This window comes from Sarcophilus harrisii, chromosome 3 (genome assembly GCF_902635505.1).
Source record: "Sarcophilus harrisii chromosome 3, mSarHar1.11, whole genome shotgun sequence".
NCBI lineage: Eukaryota > Metazoa > Chordata > Mammalia > Dasyuromorphia > Dasyuridae > Sarcophilus > Sarcophilus harrisii.
The window spans coordinates 590,532,056-590,553,121 of record NC_045428.1 but is presented as its reverse complement, the minus strand read 5'-3'; the positions used below and the strand labels follow the sequence as shown (position 1 = coordinate 590,553,121).

The following is a 21,066-nucleotide window of genomic DNA, read 5'->3' as shown; positions in this document are numbered from 1 at the left end:
GATTGTAAATTGCTTTTAATGGAGGTAATGAAATTTAAATTTAAAGTTATGCTTGTGAAAGAATTTTGGGAGATTTAAAATATTAATTTCCTAATTTCTTTGTTTATGTTTTACCTGTATTTTTGGATTTTTCATGTTAATTGTGGCAGTATTGTGAGTTTTGACATTTTTTTGTAAGAAAAGTGTAATAATGTAAGCAGTTATGTATATTGGTTGTGGATTAATTTAGTATTTTTGGTTATATTTAATATCTACTGGCTATCTTGCCATTTAGGGGAGGGAGTGGGGGGTAGAGGTGAAAATTGGAACAGAGGTTGGTAAATAAAAGAAAGCATTTTATGTATATATTCCTAAAAGTTAAATAAAAATAAAAATAAAATAAATTTTGTTCTTTCTTTTTATTTTTGTTAATTTTTAATTTTTTTCTTCTGTTAAGTACTTGGATAAATTCCTCCTCTTCCATGAAAAAGTAAAATAAATCCTCATTCTTCTATTCCCCTTCAATTTGCTTCATTAATTTTTGTTTCAATTGGGGTTAAGTGACTTGCCCAGGACACAGTTAGGAAGTATTTAGTTGTGTCTGAGATCAGATTTGAACTAAGGTCTTCCTGAATTCGGGATTGGTATTCTATCCACTGCACCACCAAGCTAGCCCCATTTTCTTTTTCTTTAAAAGGATTTCTTTCCCTTATTTTCTTCATTATTTCTCTTCATTTATTCATGGTTCTTATATTTACTTTATTCCTTCTTTAATCTCTGTATTCCTTGTAGAATTCCTTGTAGCTTCTAAGGGGCCTCTTTTCCTGTTAAGGAATAACCATCAGGAGCCTAGCTGAAACCTAAAATGTATTTCCTGTAGACTAACAATATTTAAGAAAACAGAGAGATAAAATTCTAACTCAGTCTCCCCCCTCTATGAAGAGAGAAGATTGGTAGCTTCTACTCCAAGTTCCTGCTTCCACATCCTGGCAGGCATCAGTCTTCCTTGGAGAAGGGTAGGGGAAGAAATTCTAGAGATACCCATTCTTGCCTCCCTGCATGTTATTTTTGGATGGACCCATGTGAACACACGTTATTCATATAGGCAAAATAGGTACCTCATACCTACCCTACATTTCTTCAGTCTCTCTTTGCTATCTCTCCATTTTCTAAAACTTTTTTTTTTTTTTCCCAGAGAAAGAAATAATTTCTTCCTTCTACTACTTTTAGTTTGTTGATTGAATAGGGACATCACACATTCCACATTCACCTCTATCTTCATCTGCCCTTGTCCCCTTTATGAGCCTCCCATTCTATTTGAGTCACCTACAGTGATGAGTTGTAAAGTGCCCTCCACAGTGTTTCAGACCTGGTCCCCCACCAGTGATTCTTCCATTTACCTTCATTTCTCATCTGTCTCTTCTTATGTACTTTTAGAAAGGGGTATAGTGTGTGTTCAAGGAAGCCTGTTCCGCTGGCGTGTGAGGGCTGCTCATCTACCTTTGGGGTTTACTTGATCCACCTGACTCTCACCTCTCACCTGTATCTCCGTATAGCAGGCATGGAGGCCACAATCTGGCAAACTATTTTGGCAGACAGGCTAAACTAGACTGAGGGTAACTGGGAGCTGTAGTCACAACCCTGCACACACAGGTGGTCCAGACCATGGGGTCATCTCACTGGAAGCAGCAGTGGGATGTGGTAGTCTTCTAGATGTCTAAGTAGTCCTTTTTCTACTTATTTAAGACAAAAACAAAATAGAAAAAGAAAAACCATTGTTATGTACATAGCAGAACATGAGAGGATTCAAAATATGAAACAACAAATTTCTATTTTGAGAAATATATATGACTACATATTGTGTTCAGAGTTATCCATCTTTTTTTGCCTCCTTGTAGATTTTCTGTTGTTCTCTGATATGCACTTTTTACTTTATTCTTTTTCCCCCCTTTCCTTCCCACCATCTTTCCCAAGCAGGTCACAGTTAAGCACAGATAAGTTTATAAATACACATATATATGTATGCATACATATATATCTATGCATATACACACACACACATATATATATACATAAATATTTATAGTCATATGTATATACCTACTTCTACATATAGGTAAAGTTGTACTATGCTTATTTCTCTGAAGATGGAAAATATCATCCTTCTAAGGTCCAAGCCTTTCCATATTTTTCTAAATTCACCAACTCATCTTATCCTACACCACAGCAACATTCCAACCTTATACTATCTAGTTGTTCTAAATAGTCTAAAACAATATTAATATAGCTGACATATAATGTAGTTTCCCTATTTTATTTCTCTTTTGATTGAGCCTATTTTTACTTTAACCTTGTCTGAGGATCAATAATTATTGGATTTACTATTTCTAATAAATTCTATTACTGGTCATTATTATTAAATTTGTATCTCATTTTCTCTTTCTGTTGAGTCCTTTATTATTATCCCTACTTTAACTCGCTATTACCTATATCTACTCCCTCCCCTGCAACGATACCTCCCTTTTTATTTACTCTTTCCCTTCCTCTTTATGCCATTCCTGTTGATCTACACACTTTATACCAATTCCATTAATCTATATACTCTTCTATATATCCCCCTTATCCTATTGCCTCTCCTTATTTCTTGATAAATTTATATAAGACTTGTATGTCCTTCTAGATACAGAAGTATTATTTCCTCTTTAACCCATTCCCAAAGTGAATAGGATACTAGAACTATCAGCCTTCTTCCCCCATCTAGTTCCTGTGTCAGTTCTTGCTCTCATATATCATCAGTCTTTTTACCTTTTCCTACATAGTTTTGCTTTTTAAAATAGCATTATACTCAGCTCTAATCCAATCTTTCTTTCAAACTACCCATTTAGTAATGACAATCTTGGACATATGGTTTATATTCCCTCATATAAAGCATAAACAGTTTGTCCTTATTGAGTCATTTGAAATTAATCTTTGATATTTACCTGATATTTTTTCTAGATATTATATGTTAAATTTTTTATTGAGTTCAGTTCTTTTTACAATAAAATTCTGAAAATCTGGATTTTTTTTTCATTTGGAATTATGCTTAACTTTGCTGAGTATATTTTCAGCTGCAACTCTAGTTCTTTGGCTCTTCAATATATAGTGTTATAAGATCCATAGTCTTTTAACATAGCTACTGCTGGATCTTGTATGATTTTAATTGTTATTTTTCTTGTTGCTCCTAATATTTTTTTCTTAATCTCAAGAGAATTTAGCTATGATGTCCCTGTAGAATTTCCTCATAAGAGCTCTTTTAGGTGATGATGGGTGGATTTTTATATTTCTATTTTCATCTCTTGTTTTAACACTTTGAGATTATTTTCTTTAATTATTTATTATTATAGATTCTTTTTTTGATCATAGCTTTCAGGTAATCCAATTTTTCTCATATTTTTTTCCTTGATCTCTTCTCCAGATGTTGTTGTTCTTATGAGATGTCTCACATTCTCTTCTGTTTTTGTCTTCCTTATATTTTGATTTATAATTTCTTGGTATCTTATAACTTTGCTGTCTTTCTCTTATACATTTCCAACTTTCATGGAGTCATTTTCTTCCTTAAGATTCTGGATCAAACACAATTTGGAGGGAATTCTGGAAAGATGGTGGCATAGATCAGTATATTTTAAGGTCTCCAGGTTTCCCCCACAAACAGAACAAATTTGTACCTCGGAGTGAATCCAGACCGTGAAAAACCAAGAGGACTTGGAGCAAAATAGGAGGCTTCCTGTCACAACTTAAGATCTGAAGAAAGACCCCAGATGGGCATTAACCCCTGTGAAGTACTAACACCTCCAGGCTAGCTCCACACAAACACCAAGTGGGGACCCCTGAGGCTAGCTGAGACTCGACTGTCATCTCCTGGACTGTGGCAGGATCTGATTCTGGGCAGACTAAGGGATGATGGTTGATGGGGAACACCAAGTCCAGCTGTGCTGCTGAGACATGGCCCTAGACAAGAAGGAACCAGCACACCGAGAGTGTAGAAGCAAGGGGCAGGGATGCTGCTGGCTGCAGGCACTTGCAGCAGAGGGGAGCTTTTGGTTTAGGGTTCCCGGTCAGAGGGGATAGCCAAAGTGAAGCTAAAGGCACCATTCCCCCACTCTACAAATACAGGTACATATACTAATACTTCTAATTTTTTAAAAAATGAACTGGCAAAGAAGAAAGAACTCCACCATAGAAATGATGGGATAGGAAAGATTAGGATTCATCTTCAGAGGAAGACACTGAAGTTAAAAAAAAAAAGCTAAGGTAATGTTAAATGACTCTCTGCCCAGAGAGAATTTATAGAAGAACTCAAAAATGAATTCAAAAATCAAATGAGAGAAATTCAGGAAAAACTAAAACAAAAAAAAATCCCAAGAAAAACAAAAAGATTATAGAAAAAAGTTATCTTACTAGAAAAGGAAATACAGAATCTTGAGGATTAAAATAACTCTTTGAAAATTAGAATTAGGCAAGGGGAAGCCACTGAAGCTATAAGAAACCAAGAAATAACAAAACAGCATATAAAGAATGAAAAAAATAGAACAGAATGTGAAACATAGAAAAAAACAACAGATCTGTAGAACAGATCAAGAAGAGAAAATATAAGAACAATTAAGATGCCTGAAAACTGTAAAACTTAACACAAATAATGTCAAAAAAGCTTAGCACAATAATGCAAGAAATCTTCTATTTTTTCTTTTTTTGTCTTTTGTTTTTTGTTTTTTTTTGGGGGGGGGGGTTTGTTGACTGATTCTTGAAGTCTTATCGAGTCATTCACTTCCATTTGTTCAATTCTAATTTTTAGTGTATTATTTTCTTCAATTACCTTTTAAAGCTACTTTTGTAATTGGCCAATTGAATTTTTATGTTCATTGCATTTTTTTTTCATTTCACAAATTTTGTTTTTCAGTGAATTCAGTGGTATCTTTTTTATATCTTTTTTGTGGGGCATTATATGCTTTTTCTATTCCTTCTTGCAATGATCTCATTTCCCTTCCCCATTTTTCTTCTAATTCTCTTTTAAGATCCTTTATGCAGTCTTCTAAGAAAGCTCATATCTCCCTTTAGGGCTTCATCTGGAGTTGCTTTGCCTTTAGGAACCTCCGGATTTGAGGTCTATTCTTCTCTCTCTCCATAAAAGCTGTCTATGGTAAGAGTTCTTTTTGGTTTTTTAACTCATTTTTTTAAGGCTTGAGGTCTGCTCAGTGCAAAGGAGTGAGAGCTGCTTTAATTTGCCTTGGGGCAATTCTGCTGATTGATTTCTGGTGTTGAGTAATTGTGGCTAGGTTCTGCAGCTTGTAATAGCCAGCTTATACCCAAAGAGATCTTAAAGGGAAAGGGACCTGTATGTGCAAGAATCTTTGTGGCAGCCCTCTTTGTAGTGGCCAGAAACTGGAAACATGGTATAAAAATGTCATGAAATATTATTGTTCTGTAAGAAATGACCAGCAGGATGATTTCAGAGAGGCCTGAAGAGACCAACATGAACTGATGCAAAGTGAAATGAGCAGAATTAGGAGATCACTGTACATGGCAACAACAAGACTATTCCATAATCAGTTCTGATGGATGTGGCTCTCTTCAATACTGAGATGATTTAAACCAGTTCCACTTGTTCAGTGATGAAGAGAATCATCTACACCCAGGGAGAGGGAACAGTGTGTGGAACACAACATAGCATTCTCACTCTCTCTGTTGTTATTTGCTTGCATTTTGTTTTCTTTCTCTTAAGATCAAAATCTTGATCTGATTTTTCTTGTGCAACAAGATAACTGTATAAATATGTATACATATATTGCTCTCACATGCATTTCAACATATTTAACATGTATTGGACTACCTGCCAGCTAGGGAAGGGGAGAGGGGGAAGGAGGGGAAATTTTGGAACAAAAAGTTTTGCAAGGGTCAATGTTGGAAAAATTACCCATGCATATGCATTGTAAATAAAAAGCTTTAATAAATGTAATGTTCTGGTTAGCTTTCTGGAGGTCTTGGGAGCAACCTTCTTTTCAGCAGAGTAATCACCACAAGAATAGCCAGGGATAAAGTCCAAATTCTTTACTGTCTCCTTCACAGTCTGTCTCCTTGCCCGGGGCCCAGCTAGTTTTGTCATGGCACAAAGAAAACCAACACAATCAAGATGAAAAGGGAAGCATAAAGCTGGGAGGGAGGGTGGAATTTACAACCAGTGTTTCTGATAAAGGCTTCATTCCTCAAATATATAGGGAACTGAGTCAAATTTATAAAAATACTTATCTTCCTCCAACTGATAAATGGTGAAAGGATATGAACAGACAATTTTCAGATGATGAAATTAAAGCCTTTTATAGTCATATGGAAAAAAATGCTCTAAATCACTATTGATTAGAGAAATGCAAATTAAAATTCTGAAGTACCAGCTCACACCTCTCAAAGTGATTAAGATGACAGGAAAAGATAACGATAAGTGTTAGAGGAATATGCAAAAACTGAGACACTAATGCACTATTGGTGGAGTTGTGCAAATATCCAACCATTCTGGAGAGCAATGTGGAACTATGGTCAAAAGGATTCTATAAAACTGCATACTCTTTGACCCAGCAGTTCCACTACTGGATGTGAATCCCAAAGAAATCATAAAGGAGGGAAAAGGATCAATATGTACAGAAATGTTGTAGCAATTCTTTTTGTGGCTTTAAAGAATTAGAAAATGAGTAGATGCCAATTGGAAAATGGCTGAAAAAAGTTATGGTATATGAAAGTAATGGAATATTATTGTTCTATAAAAAATTATAAACAAGCTGATTTTAGAAAGATCTGGAAAGATTTACATGAACTGATTCTGATTGAAATAATCAGAACCAGGAAAGCATTATACACAGTAACAACAAGAATGTGTGATGATCTACTATGAAAGAATTGGTTCTTTTCAGTGGTTCAGTGATCTAAAGCAATCCCAATAGACTTTGAACAGAAAATGCCATCTGCATCCAGAAAGACGACTATGATCGTTAACTTAAGTCAACACATGCTATGCTCACTTTTTTTCTGTTTTTTTCTCTCTCATGGTTTTTCCCTTTTGTTCTAATTTTTCTCTCCCAACATGATTCATAAATAAATGTGTTATTTTAAAAATTAATACACATATATAACCAGAAAAAATTAAACAATTAATTAAAATATATGAAAATAAAGTTTTTCTGTGAATTCTTTTTTGGCAGGTGACCATTTGACATTACTCTTTGGGGTAGGAAATGGTTTTGTTTTGTTTTTAATTTCAGTATCCTCTAAAGAAGGATGCAAGTCTTCTCTATTCCCATAGTAACTTTCTATGGTTGGGTTCTTTCTTCTTTATTCATTTTATAGCTTTTTGTTGGCTAATCACCTCTAGCTCTGGGGTATGGAAGATGGAGCCTCCGGCCTCAGGTCCTCCTTCAGTTCTCCTCTCTAGCCTGGTACCAAAAGCGAAGAACTCCACCTTCCTGTAAGTACCCACAGCCAGCAGTATCCCTACCTGTTGCTCCTGTACTCCTGAGTTTGTGCTAGTAGCTTCTGCCCGGGGCTACATCTGGCAGCACCACTGACCTAATACAATACATTTTGGGCCTGGAGTTCCTTCCTCCAGGGATTCCCTCATTCTTCCCTGACTCAGATGCTGTACTGCTCATACCGTGTGGGAGCTGAACTTTCCTGTGGCTAGAGTCCAGGCTAGCACTGACACAGCTAACTCCAGAGCTTACCTGCTATTGGTTCAATGGAACTAGGTGGAGATGGTTATTCTTCACAGGGGTCAAACCTCCAATCTTCTCCATTTTTCCCAGGAGGACGACTGTTCTGCTCCATTTTGTTTTTAACTGTTCTATATTAACCCTGAGGTACAATTTTGTCTTGCTTGGGGGGAAAATCTGGAGAGCTTGGAATTTTCTGTCTCAGTCTGCCATCTTTCCAGAATCTTCTCCCTATTTTATTGTTTTTTTTCCCTTTTCCTCTCCCTCCCACTTCTCCCAAGCAGGCTACAGTTAAATAAGGATATATTATATATATATATCACATACATATAAACATGTGTATATATATATATATGTGTGTGTATAATATATGTATATATGTGTGTATACATATGATGTATGTATATATGATATAAATATATGATTTTAAATGTATTATATACATACATATATACATTGTGTATACATATGAGGCATACATATATATACATAGATATCTATATATAGATATAGACAGACATCCAGTCATTATCTAAGGCTGCACTACACTGGGCTGTTCTCTGTTTCTGGTGGTTATCCATTATCCTTCATAAGTCTAAGTCTTTTCCTATTTTTCTAAATCTACCAATTCATCATTTCCTAAACCATGGTTATATTCCAACCTTATACCATCTACCTAATTTACATAGTCTAAAACAACATTGATTAATATGGTTGACAATATCGTGTAGTTCAATCTTTTGATTAAATCTATTTTAACTTTATCTTTGTCTGAACCGTTATTTAAAGGACCACACTGTTCACCTCCTGGTGTGAGCAACGGGCTAGAAAATGCCCCCTAAAAGTTGTCTTTTTAACCAATTGTGGCCTGCAGAAGGTGGGAATCTTCCTTATATCACAGACACACACACATAATGTACAAAAACTTCAACAAAAATTGTTCCACTCATCATCAGTACATTGAATATGCTCATATTTATGGGCAATACAAAGTCCAGAGGCTCAGAACTCAGCAGTTACCCAAATAGCATCTCTAAGGAAAACAAGCTGGTAGATGAAGGCCAGATTCGTAAAGTTGGAGCTGAGTTTTCTGGAGTGGTTGCAGTGAAGCCGGAAATAGGTTTTACAACCAAGATTCATCTAGTCAGAGAGCTTATAAACCTCCCCAAAGATGCAGGAGACTGGCTCATGACAAGGCGATTGCCACATGCCGCCATTATCAGTGCCCATGCTTTCACCATGGCAAACCCTCAATGGACCGAGACTGAAGACCCTCATCATCAGCAGACTTGTAATTCTGGGTGACTTTATTGCTGGCGCGGGCACGGACTCCTAGACCTGGCAGGGAGCCCTTGGGAAGCAGTGCAGTGTAAACTGCCATCGCAATGGTCCCTTGCTCCTGAAGACTTGCTCATCTCAGGGTTCTCTCCTCATCCACACTGTCTCCCATTTACCTAAACATCAAACTTCATGGATGCCCCCTCGCAGCAGACCTTGGCTTTTACAATCCATGCCATTGTAAGAAGAGACAGACAGGAGGCGAGAGCGACAACAGTCCTTGCATGAACAGTGGCAGGAAAGCTGAGCCCACACATGATAGGCGATAATGGAGCAGAAAAGGGGCAAGCAGCTTTCTGAGACTGATAGTACAGCCCCACACTTACTCATCTGAGTCAGAGCACCTGCAGACATCCACTGGTTTGGAGAAAACAATGGGGAAATTCAGAAGCTGCCATGTGAAAAACTAGAACTCCATGGGGCTTACCAGCAGAACAGCTCATCTGTCTCTAAGAAAGCAACATTCAACTCCATCAAAAGTAAGTGCAAGCTTAGAAAGATGCAGAATTGTTGGTTCAGTAAGAAAATAGAAGTTAAGCTTCACCCTGATAGGAACAATCCAAAGCCCTTTTATAATGCCCGAAGATTATTTATGGGCTAATGACCTAAGTACATCTCAACAGACCACCGCCAATCAATGCTGAAGCCATTGACTGTTTCCCAAGATAGAGTCAATCCCTCTCTAGCCAAACTTCCCACTGAACAAGACGTTCTGAATTCCATTAGGTCCCTTTCCTAGGGTAAAGCATGTGGTGCTGATCCTATTCCATCTAAGATTTACAAGGAAAGAGGGGCCACTCCTTATACAAAAGCTGGTTGAAGGTTTCCAGGTTGCATGGCTAAAGGAGGTTAAACCCAGGAGTTCAAGGATGCCTCCCTTGTCCATCTCTTTAAAGGTAAAGGAAATAGATCTGGCAAGATTCTTTCCAGAGTCCTCCTTAACAGTCTGATTCTTCACCTGGAAGATGGTCATCCAAAAGGGCTAAGAAATGACTGATATGAGGTTTGCTGCCCAGCTACCCCAAGAGAAATGACAAGGGCAGAACAGAGTTCTGTGCACATATTCATAGATCTGAACAAGACCTTTCTCATGGATAATCACAAGGACCTATGGGAAATGAGGTCAAATCTGGTGGCCCAGAGAAGCTCCACGATGGCATAGAAGACTGGCTTCAGATAATGGATAAGGCTCTCATGCTTTCCCAATGGAGGGAAGCAAGGCTGCGCTTGCTCTTGGCTTTCTTTAACGTGCTGTTTTCAGCAGCGTTGTCAGATGCCTCAGTGGAAGAGAAATCAAGGTCACTAATGAACTGATCCTAAATTACTTAACTTGAAGAGGCTGCAAGTCAAGGCTAAAGTGCAGGGGAGTTGGTACATTTTGTTGTTGTTCACAGAGGACTGTGTTCTCAAAGCAGTCTCTGAAGCTGAGATGCCACAAAAGTAGGGATCATTCTCTGCCACTTGTGCTAATTTGGGCCTAACAACTAACACTGGCGCTGCACCAGCCAGCACCACAATAGCATCTATACATGGAATCATTGGTTATAGCAAATGGAGAAGTTTTAAATATCGTGGATATTACCTCGGAGGTCTGCTTCCCAAGGATGCACATGCTGATCATAAGGTTGATGTTCAACTCAGTGTTTGGGCTGAAGGGGTATTAGGCTGATGGCCAAAATGAAGGTCTACAGAGCCATTGTGAAACCTGGAACCAGCCAGGAAACTGGATTACTTCTATTTGAATTGTCTTAGGAAGATTCTGAAGGTCACCTGGCAAGATAAGATAGGACACTTAGGTCCTTTCCTGAACTGAAATGCCAAGCTTTCAAACTGTACTGCAGAGGCTGGCATCTTGTTCAGATTGCCTAAAAAAACATTTTACAGAGAACCATGCGAGGAAGGTGCTCCCATGGTGGTCAAAAGAAACAGGACAAGGATACTTTCAAAAATCTCTCTGAAAAACTTTAGAATTGAAGAGTGACATGGGAGACACGCACAGGACCACCCAGTACAACATGACCACCTCAGAGAAGACACGGTTTTCATCGTGTTTTTGAATAAGGTTTCCTCTTTCCAACAATTCTCAGGAATACCTATGGGACTGCCAACATTAGTTCTCTAGTTTGCCTTATTTGTGTCATCAACTGGGGGACAAATATTTCGGTTTTACCTGTATCCTCCACAGTTGTTACCCATGTATCATACATTTCTGTATGGCCTTCCTAGGCTCATGGTTTTATTAATGAATCATCAATTAATCAATAGGAATAATACCTATTCTGTGCCAACTCTGAGTGGCTGAGGATGAAAAGACAAAAGGAAGAATCCCAGCCCTCAAAAATGTTATATTCTATTATATTACTATTTTATATTATAATATATTCTCTATATATAATATATTCTATTACTATTCTACATTATAAATGATATTACATTGTGTTATTAGCTCCTTTCTTGGATTTTTTTTCCTTTTAACTTTTACTTGTTTTCATTGTTACTCTCCTTCCTACATTGAAGGTACTATCTGTGGCAGCTTAGTGGACATGTAAATGATCTTTTGTATGAATGATCCTTTGTGAGGAGAATGAGAAGTTAGGTTTTCACGGGTATTGTCAAACAAGATGAAGAAAGGGGTGAAATATCCGGTTAAGATATCTCCAACCAATCACCATGGAAGGCAAGGAACTGACTAAACAACAAAGTTCTTGACATGTGAGACCTGGGACACTGGTGTTGGCAGAGGAGAGTGACTGGACAAATCCAGGGAAGAGGAAGCGGCCAGCTACCACACGAGTCGATCCATGGAACGAGGTATGAAAATTTGGGGCAATTATGGTCCTTGGTGGTCCAGGGTCTTCCTCTTGACTAGAGCAACCCAGTGAAGGATCCTCTGAGGAAGACTCCTAAAATGAGAGGTACAAAGGCACCTGGGGTGGGGCGCTCTAATCCTAACCCTAACACTAAGCCTCCCCAAAGTTCCCCAGAATAGTCCACTGGGAAAAGGAGAAAACTAGCGTTGAGTAAATGTTAGTGTGGTCTAAGATCAAGGGACTGTGGAGGATTTCCACACAGAAATGCAGAAAAGATCTGCACTGGGATGTTTACAAGAAACTCTAGGGGAGAAGGAGCAAAGTGGGGGTGGGGGGCAAAGAGAAGACCCTCTTTTCCAGGAAATGTTCCCCTGAGAGGAGATGACAATAGGGAACACTCGTCAGAAAAGAAAGGAATTTAAAAGGAGTGTGTGTGTTTGTGTGTGTGGCCACAGGATGATTTCAGAAAGGCCTGGAGAGACTTACACGAACTGATGCTGAGTGAAACCAGCAGGGCCAGGAGATCATTGTATACTTCAACAACAATACTATATGATGATCAATTCTGATGGACCTGGCCATCTTCAGCAATGAGATGAACCAAATCAGTTCCAATGGAGCAGTGATGAACTGAACCAGCTACGCCCAGGGAAAGAACTCTGGGAGATGACTAAGAACCATTAAACTGAACTCCCAATCCCTCTATTTTTGCCCACCTGCATTTTTGATTTCCTTCACAGGCTAATTGTACAATATTTCAGAGTCCGATTCTTTTTGTACAGCAAAATAACAGTTTGGTCATGTATACTTATTGTGTATCTTATTTATACTCTAATATATTTAATATCTACTGGTCATCCTGCCATCTAGGGGAGGGGGTGGGGGGAAGGAGGGGAAAATTGGAACAAAAGGTTTGGCAATTGTCAATGTTGTAAAATTACCCATACATATAACTTGTAAATAAAAAGCTATGAAATAAAAAAGAAAGAAAGAAAAGTTCTGACCAACAAGAATTATTTAAAAGCAGGATTTCTGTTTCTGGCCTCTGTCTCTGCTTGTAAGGGCTTTCTCTGTGAACATATTTTCCCTTTGTGATTCAAACTGAGTTAAATTTTTCTTAAAAGTTAAGCTCTCAAAAGATAAAAGCAGCCTCTAAGCTTCTCTCCCTTACAGACACTGGGAATTCCCCTTTCCTGGGTAAAAAGAGAGAAAAGGATTGTGTGAATTGGGAAACAACCAAAAAGGAATTAAATTTGAATGGAACATCTAGTTCAAATTTAGGGAATCTCACAAACTAAAGTACTGGTTGATTATAAAATAATTGTTCCAATTGGTGTGTGTGTGAAAATTGGAAACTTATTGTAAATGACATAAGATTCCTATTCGTTTCCAGAATACACTGTTATATCTGAATTTTAAGACTATTTGATTAACGGTGAAATTGTTCATCAGGTTATTTGGGTGATTGTCATAATATTGGAATCTAAAATTGATAATTATTTTAAGTAGAAAAAGCCTATGGTAACTCTAAGAGTAGAAAAAGAAGAGTTGAACTTAGCCTCTGCTCTGGGGTCCCTTGCTCTAATTTGTAAACTTGCCAGGTTTCCTGAAAAGATTTTTGGTAGCAAGATCATCAATACTAGAAAAAAGCTGGGTTCTAAGTATAAAATCCCAATCTCCTCACTTTTAAATTTTGGAAAATTCTTAATTGAGATTTCTGGAATCTGGATCTGGAAGTTAGGATTGAAAACTATATTCTAGTTATTTGCATAAATTCATGTTTTTATTTTAGATTATTTGACTCTGAAAGGTGAGGAAGTAGCCCACCCTTCCCCTACTGGGTGTGGCTGCTCCTCAGCCTTGGCCTGGGATGGGGAGTCAGAAAATAAACCCAGTCACTGATGCTCATTCCCACTCTCTCTGAGCCTCCTGCTGGTTAAGTGAAATTGCTTCCAGTATTTAAAGGGATAAATTGTTCCTCTAATTCTTCCTCCTGAAGATCTATATAAAGATGCTATTACATAAGTCTTAATGCTTAGCAATACCAGGAACTTCTAAGAAAAGTTTGTTAAATTGCTGGTTGACTGTAAATTCTCTGAAAATGGCTATTTCAAAGCCCATTATTTGCACCAAGGTCTCAATTTGTCTTCAACAAATTATTTAACATTTATTTAAGTGCATCATGGTCTCATTATTTAATGAATATAATAATAAATATGATCTGTAGCTTTCTTAAAATACCTAAAAGTAGGGTTTTAACCTGACAGACGTGCACCCAGTTTTGACTGGGCCCTGCAGACATATAACAAAAGAGAAAGCATGTCATAAGAATGCTTGCCATCTTATCAACTCTGCGATAGTTTAGGTTATGCACTATGATTTGTAAGTTTGCTTTTTAGATCTGAAGCCTTTGATGTGGGACTTGACTATTTGAGAGAAAAATTATTGGGAAACCATAACTGATATTTCTCAATTTTGAATCCAACAAATTTCTATATTCAGAGGAAGTGATCTAGCTTAAAAGCCACAAGTAAAGTACAAATATAAAAATCTTACTAAAAATGTGTAGTCATGCACATCTCTCAGATTGGCTAAGATGACAAGAAAAGATAATGATGAATGTTGGAGGGGATGTAGGAAAACTGGGACGCTGATATATTGTTGGTGGAAATATGAATGGATCCAGTCATTCTGGAGAACAATTTGCAACTATGCCCAAAGAGCTACCAAACTGTGCATATCATAGATCCAGCAGTGTTTCTACTGGACCTATATCCCAAAAAGATCATAAAAAAGGGAAAGGGACTCCCATGTGCAAAAATGTTTATGCCAGTCCTTTTCACAGTGGCAAGGAACTGGAAATGGAGTGGATGGGCATCAGTTGGAGAATGGCTGAATAAGTTATGGTATATGAGTGTTATGGAATACTTTTTTTTATAAGAAATAATCAGCAGGATGATTTCAGAAAGGCCTAGAGAGATTTCTATGAACTGATGCTAAGTAAGCAGAACCAGGAGAACATTGTACACAGCAACAAGATTATACAATCATCAATTCTGATGTTTGTGGGCCTTTTTAACAATGAGATGATTCAAGCTAATTCCAATAGACTTGTGATGAAGAGAGCCATCTACACCCAAAGATAGGACTGTGGGGACCAAGTATGGATCAAAACATAGTATTTTTACCTGTTTTGTTGTTTCCTTTCTTGGGTTTTTTTTTCCTTTTTTATCTGATTTTTTCATGTGCAGCATGATAATTGTGGAAATTTGTATAGAAGAATTGCTCCTATTTAACATATATTGGATTACTTGCCATCTAGGGGAGGGGTGGGGAAAAAAGGGAGAAAAAAATTGGAACACAAGGTTTGGAAAGGCTAAACTTGAAAACTACCTATGTATATGTTTTGAAAATCAAAAACTTAAAATTTAAAAAAAAATTTAAGAAAATGTCTAGTTCTTAGATAAATAACTGTTTTCCATCATTCAATAGATGGATATTTGGCCTAATCATTTGCCTATTACTAATTTATATCTTATTAGAAATAAGTTTGTATAAACATATAAAATTCAAAATATAAGACTGATACTGTTTGTGGGACCTGCTGTTATTTATTGATTATTGAAACTAAAGCTGAAATATCTTTAGTGTGGTTAGGAGAAAAGAATTTTAGTGTATTCAGGTTTTCTTGAAAGGATGTATTTTAATAGATCAATGGGAAATTCAGTTTAAGTTTATTCCTAATGTGGGAATAACATGTTTGTCCTGTATGTCCTGTGGCACAAACGTGGTTTCTTTTAAATAATGTAATATGAAAAGCTGCTGGCAGCGGTCACCAAAACCATTTGGTATTGGCTAAGATATAGACTAGTTGATCAATGAAATAGGTTAGGTTCAAAGGACAAAAAAGACAGTAACTATAGCAATCTAATGTTTAACAAACCCAAAGATCCCAACATTTGGGATAAGAATTCACTATTTGACAAAAACTACTGGGAAAACTGGAAATTAGTATGGTAGAAACAAGGCATGGACCCACACTTAACACCGTACACCAAGATAAGATCAAAATGGGTCCATGATTTAGGCATAAAGAAGGAGATTATAAATAAATTAGAGGAACATAGGGTAGTTTACCTCTCAGACTTGTGGAGGAGGAAGGAATGTGTGACCAAAGAAGAACTAGAGATATTACTGATCACAAAATAGAAAATTTTGATTACATCAAATTAAAAAGCCTTTGTACAAGCAAAACTAATGCAAACAAGATTAGAAGGGAAGCAATAAACTAGGAAAACATCTTCACAGTTAAAGGTTCTGATAAAAGTCTCATTTCCAAAATATATAGAGAATTGACTCTAATTTATAAGAAATCAAGCCATTCTCCAATTGATAAATGGTTAAAGCATATGAACAGACAATTTTCGGGTGAAGAAGTTGAAACTATTTCTACTCATATGAAAAGGTGTTCCAAATCTTTGTGGATCAGAGAAATGCAAATTAAGACAACTCTGAGATACACACTACACACCTGTCAGATTGGCTAAGATGACAGGAAAAAATAATGATGAATGTTGGAGGGGATGTGGGAAAACTGGGACATTGATGCATTGTGGGTGGACTTATGAACAAATCCAACCATTCTGGAGAACAATATGGAACTATGCCCAAAAAGTTATCAAACTGTGCAAATGTTTGATCCAGCAGTGTTTCTACTAGGCTTATATCCCAAAAAAAATATTAAAGAAGGGAAAGGGACCCATATGTGCAAGAGTGTTTGTGGCAGCCCTTTTTGTGGTAATTAAAAACTGGAAACTGAGTGGATGCCCATCAACTGGAGAATGGCTGAGTAGATTGTGGTATATGAATGTTATGGAATATTATTGTTCTGTAAGAAATGACCAGCAGGATGAATACAGAGAGGCTTGGAGAGACTTACATGAACTGATGCTGAACGAAATGAGCAGAACCAAGAGATCATTATATACCTCAATAATGATACTGTATGAGGATATATTCTGATGGAAGTAGATTTCTTTGACAAAGAGATCTAATTCAGTTCCAGTTGATCAATGATGGACAGAAGCACTTACACCCAAAGAAAGAACACTGGAAAATGAATGTAAACTGTTTGCATTTTTGTTTTTCTTCCCGGGTTATTTTTACCTTCTGAATCCAATTCTCCCTGAGCAACAAGAGAACTGTTCAGTTCTGCACACAGATATTGTATCTAGGATACACCGTGACATATTTAACATGTATAGGACTGCTTGCCATCTGGGGGAGGGGGTAGAGGGATGGAAGGGAAAAGTCGGAACAGAAGTGAGTGCAAGGGATAATGTAAAAAATTACCGAGGCATATGTATTGTCAATAAAAAGTTATAATTTAAAAAAAAAAGAAAGAAAAGCTACTGGCCAATCAGCTGGCCTTTTCCAGTTGATCCTTCAGCAGACCCTGACAAAGAGGGGATATATTCTTCCCCCTCTGGGTGGTTTTAAATCTCCTGAGGCCAGTTTCTAATCCCAGAGACAAGCCAGTGGAAACTTCTCTTGGGTCTGTACCAGGATCCCAAAAAACCCTTCAGTCTTGTGAAATCTCTTTTCACTGGCCACTGTTAGGTGGAAGGCCCAAGAGGGAGGAGCTCTCTCTCTCCAACTCACCTGCCTCAACTTTTTGGCCAAACTTCAGGCTGTGAGATGAACCTCCTCTAAACATTTCTGAAGGTCCTGACATGGGCAATGTCTCCAAGTGGAGATCCCCTCAGCAGTCGTTGTCTGTCCCTGACCTCAGCTTCTTAGGTTCGTTTTTTTCTTCTAGTTGTATTGACCAGCTTCAAGGCTCTGACTCACGCCACTGGGTCTTCGGTCAGTCCGGTGTCCCTCCAAATCGGGACTCTGTAAGATGAATCGGCTCTATGCCCAGTCGTTTCAGCAGATGGGATCATCGCCCCATATCCCAAAGGACTTTGGGTCCCATTGTTCTGGGGAGGAACTAGAACTGGTTGGTGAATGGGCCCCCAAATGCTCAGTGTCTGAGAAGAGGGGAGGTTATACAATATTAATGTTCCTCCCCTGTTACCATATAGTATTTGAGACTTAGGGTAAGGAATATCAAGTTAAGATTTCAGAAAATATTACTAAAAAAAGATACCCCACAAACAATTCCATTTGGTGCTTTTGTCAAATTTTAGAATGTCGAGGCTTGTCTGGCCACAGAGAAGTGGTTACAGTATTTGTGCCCTGATGGAGAAAGAGGGCTTTCTCCATAGAGCTGCCTTTCCAAACTGGGATAATGTTTGGTTTGGTACAAGGGTCAGACCTGTAGAAAATGAGACCAAAGAGTAAGGCAAACATGTCTGGGAATCCATGCAATAGGTACAGGTCTCTTAGGAAGACTTGGATTCATGCATAAAACTCAAGGACGTAAGGCAAAGGATAGGTACCAGTGCCTGGACAGAATTGGTGAAGTACTCTGGAAAGAGTGGGAATAAAAGCAGTTTTGTGTCTGTGCTATTGGCTGCCCCATTGCCCAGGTAGGACCGTTCCCTGTGGGTATGGAAAGGCATGAGGGTGAATTCAAGTGCATGATCCTCCCCTGCTGGGGAGCACTGCCGGGCTTTGTTCTACGTGTTCCCTTCTCAGAGGAAACCAACCTAGCAACTGAATCTGGATCTGGAGCATTCCCACTTCAGTTGGTTGGTAAATAATATTATTATATTTATTATATTAGATATAATTATTATAAGTTACCTTAGGAGAGGCAGTAAAGGACACTGCCAGCCAATTGGATGCTGCAAGCAGGATGGCCTGGGGAAACAGGATGGCCTTGGACATGCTATTGGCAGAAAAAGGAAAAGTAGGCGAGATAGGAGGCAGTTGTGCTTTTATACTAAATTATATTGCCCCCTCCCCCCCATGGAACCATCACTAAGGCTCTGGAGGGGCTCACTTCCTCTCTGGGGAACTAGCTCAGAATTCAGGAATAGACAATCCCATTATAGCCTAGTTAGAATCCTGGTTTGGCAGATGGAGAGGAAGGGCAGGATCAATCTTCACCTCCCAGTAGCCCCAGGAGCCCTTTCTGACTCGCCTTTGTGTAACCCCTTGCATTAGTTCACAAACTCTTAGAGACCTTGGGACAAAGAGGACCCCAGGAGGTCTTCTACCAATTTGCATTTGAGGGGGCCAGAAGTTGAACTGAGGCTACAAAGGCTGGAGGAGGCAACAGGAAGAGTATCGAAAGGCGTGGAAACCAAATCCCAGTAAAAAAGAAATGGGGGGATTGGGAGGAGCAGGAAAAGTTAGGTTTCCATAGATTCAGATTGTGTCAGAAAAGGTGAAGGGTCTTGTTAAGAGATCTCCAGCCAATCGCTGTGTGAGCCAAGGAAGTGTCTAAATGACAAAGGGGTTCGGGGCCTGAACTGGCCCAAGCCAGCGAGGTCCAAGCCTTTTGACATATTGAATGGGAGAAGAAAGAGGATTGTAAATCTGACCAATTGTAACTCGGAGTGTAAATCAGACCAATTTTAAGTAATTCAGATTGTAAATCTGACCAATTGTAACTGAGTGTAAATCAGACCAAATTTAAGTAATTTGGATTGTAAATTTAACCAACTATAACTCTGAGTGTAAATCAGAGCAATTTTAAATAACTAGGATTATAAATCTCATCAACTGTAACTCTAACTAAACTAGACCAATTCTAAATTACTTGGATTGTAAATCTGACCAATTGTAAATCCAAGTGTAAATCCAATCCATTGTAACTGTGAGTGTAAATTCAACCAATTGTAGTAACTCAGATTACAAATGCCGTCAATTGTAACTTATTAATTGTAAATCCAATCAATTGTTACTCTGACTGTAAATCCAACCAATGATGAACCTTGTAGGAAGGCTTATGAAACAGCACTAAGAGTATAAAGTTTGCTGGAGCTCCAGTATTCAGTGTGTGGCTGGCACGTGAGCACACCTGATTCTCATGAGAATCACTGAATAAAAGAGTCTTCTCTTACTCTAAAAGTATGTGGTTTTAACTCCTAGAGCAACTTGCAACTGGGGAAGGAGTGGGCAGCAACAGCTTGTTCCAGGCTTGTTCCCCAACCCTGCTGAGTTCCATGGAGTCTTCTGATAACATCTTAGAAACTGTTTTCTCTCACCTCCTGCCTTTTCAATTTTTGGTTCAATTTGTAAAATTATAAGTAAAAATTTTACCACCTCTTATTTTATCCCCTCCATCCCTGGCTAGGATCCTATCATTCCTATATTTTAAGCCATGATTCAGAAAGGGACATCCAATTCTTAAAGACCATCTTCCGTTGCTTGCCCCAAACCTTGTAATTTTCAGCAATGTTTTCTAGATTGTCTCCGGCCCAATATTTTATGTGACTCACCAGAGAGGGATAGGGGTTGTCTGTACTGAGAAGTCCTGGAAGATTTTGTATCACATCTTGGATATGTGCCCTGGAAAAAACAAAACAGAGTTACGCTGTCAAGAAAACATAGATCATAAAAAATATATGTTTTAATATCCAAAACACACATAAGGATGGGAGTTGATTTGAGTAAATGAATTGCTATCCCACCCCATTTAAAGTAAGGGATGGCAATGGAATAGTATGGTTCTATAAAAAATTATGAACAAGCTGATTTTTAGAAAGGCCTGGAAAGAACTGATGCTGAGCAAAATGAGCAGAACCAGGAATAGCTTGTACACAATCAGAGATTCAAAGCAATCCCAAGAGACTTTGGACAGAAAACACCATCTACATCCAGAAAAAGAACTAAGGAGACTGAATGTAAATCAACACATGCTACGTTCACTTCTTTTTTCTGATTTATTTTTAATCTCTCCCATGGTTTTCCCCTTTTGCTCTGATTTTTCTCTCCCAACATGATTCATAAAAGTGTGCTAAAATAAACAAACAAATCAATAAATAATAAACTAAAATAAAGGGATAAAATGCTACAGCCTAATGCTTAAAGAGCTTGAGAACGTCTCAGTCAATCAGTGAGGTTTAGACTAAATGAAAAAGCCATGAGCAGCTGCATTGCATGGGCAGAGCGTTTGAATTGGCTGAGAAAAAGTCATGATGCCCCATGGGGCTCAGGGAGGAGATCCACATGCACTGATTAAGTGCTTGCTGTGTACCAGGCACTTTGTTACATCCTGGAGAGGTGAAGGAAGAAAAAAGCAACCCTTG

General features: G+C 38.1%; 1 long non-coding RNA gene across 3 annotated transcripts in view; it reads right to left on the bottom strand.

Annotated features, from left to right (window-relative positions):
- Nucleotides 1–1,407: 1,407 nt before the first annotated feature.
- LOC111720160 overlaps nt 1,408–21,066 on the bottom strand; it is a 35,730-nt gene continuing 16,071 nt past the window's right edge. Inside the window, exons 5-7 of one of the 3 annotated variants that reach the window (XR_004233413.1) lie at nt 20,257–20,326; nt 18,614–18,698; nt 1,408–1,712 (exon numbers count right to left, since the gene is read on the bottom strand). This is a non-coding gene — a long non-coding RNA (uncharacterized LOC111720160). Of the gene's footprint in view, nt 1,713–17,268; nt 17,845–18,613; nt 18,699–20,256; nt 20,327–21,066 lie in introns of those variants that run through there. The other 2 variants (XR_004233412.1, XR_004233410.1) reach the window with 2 other exon arrangements.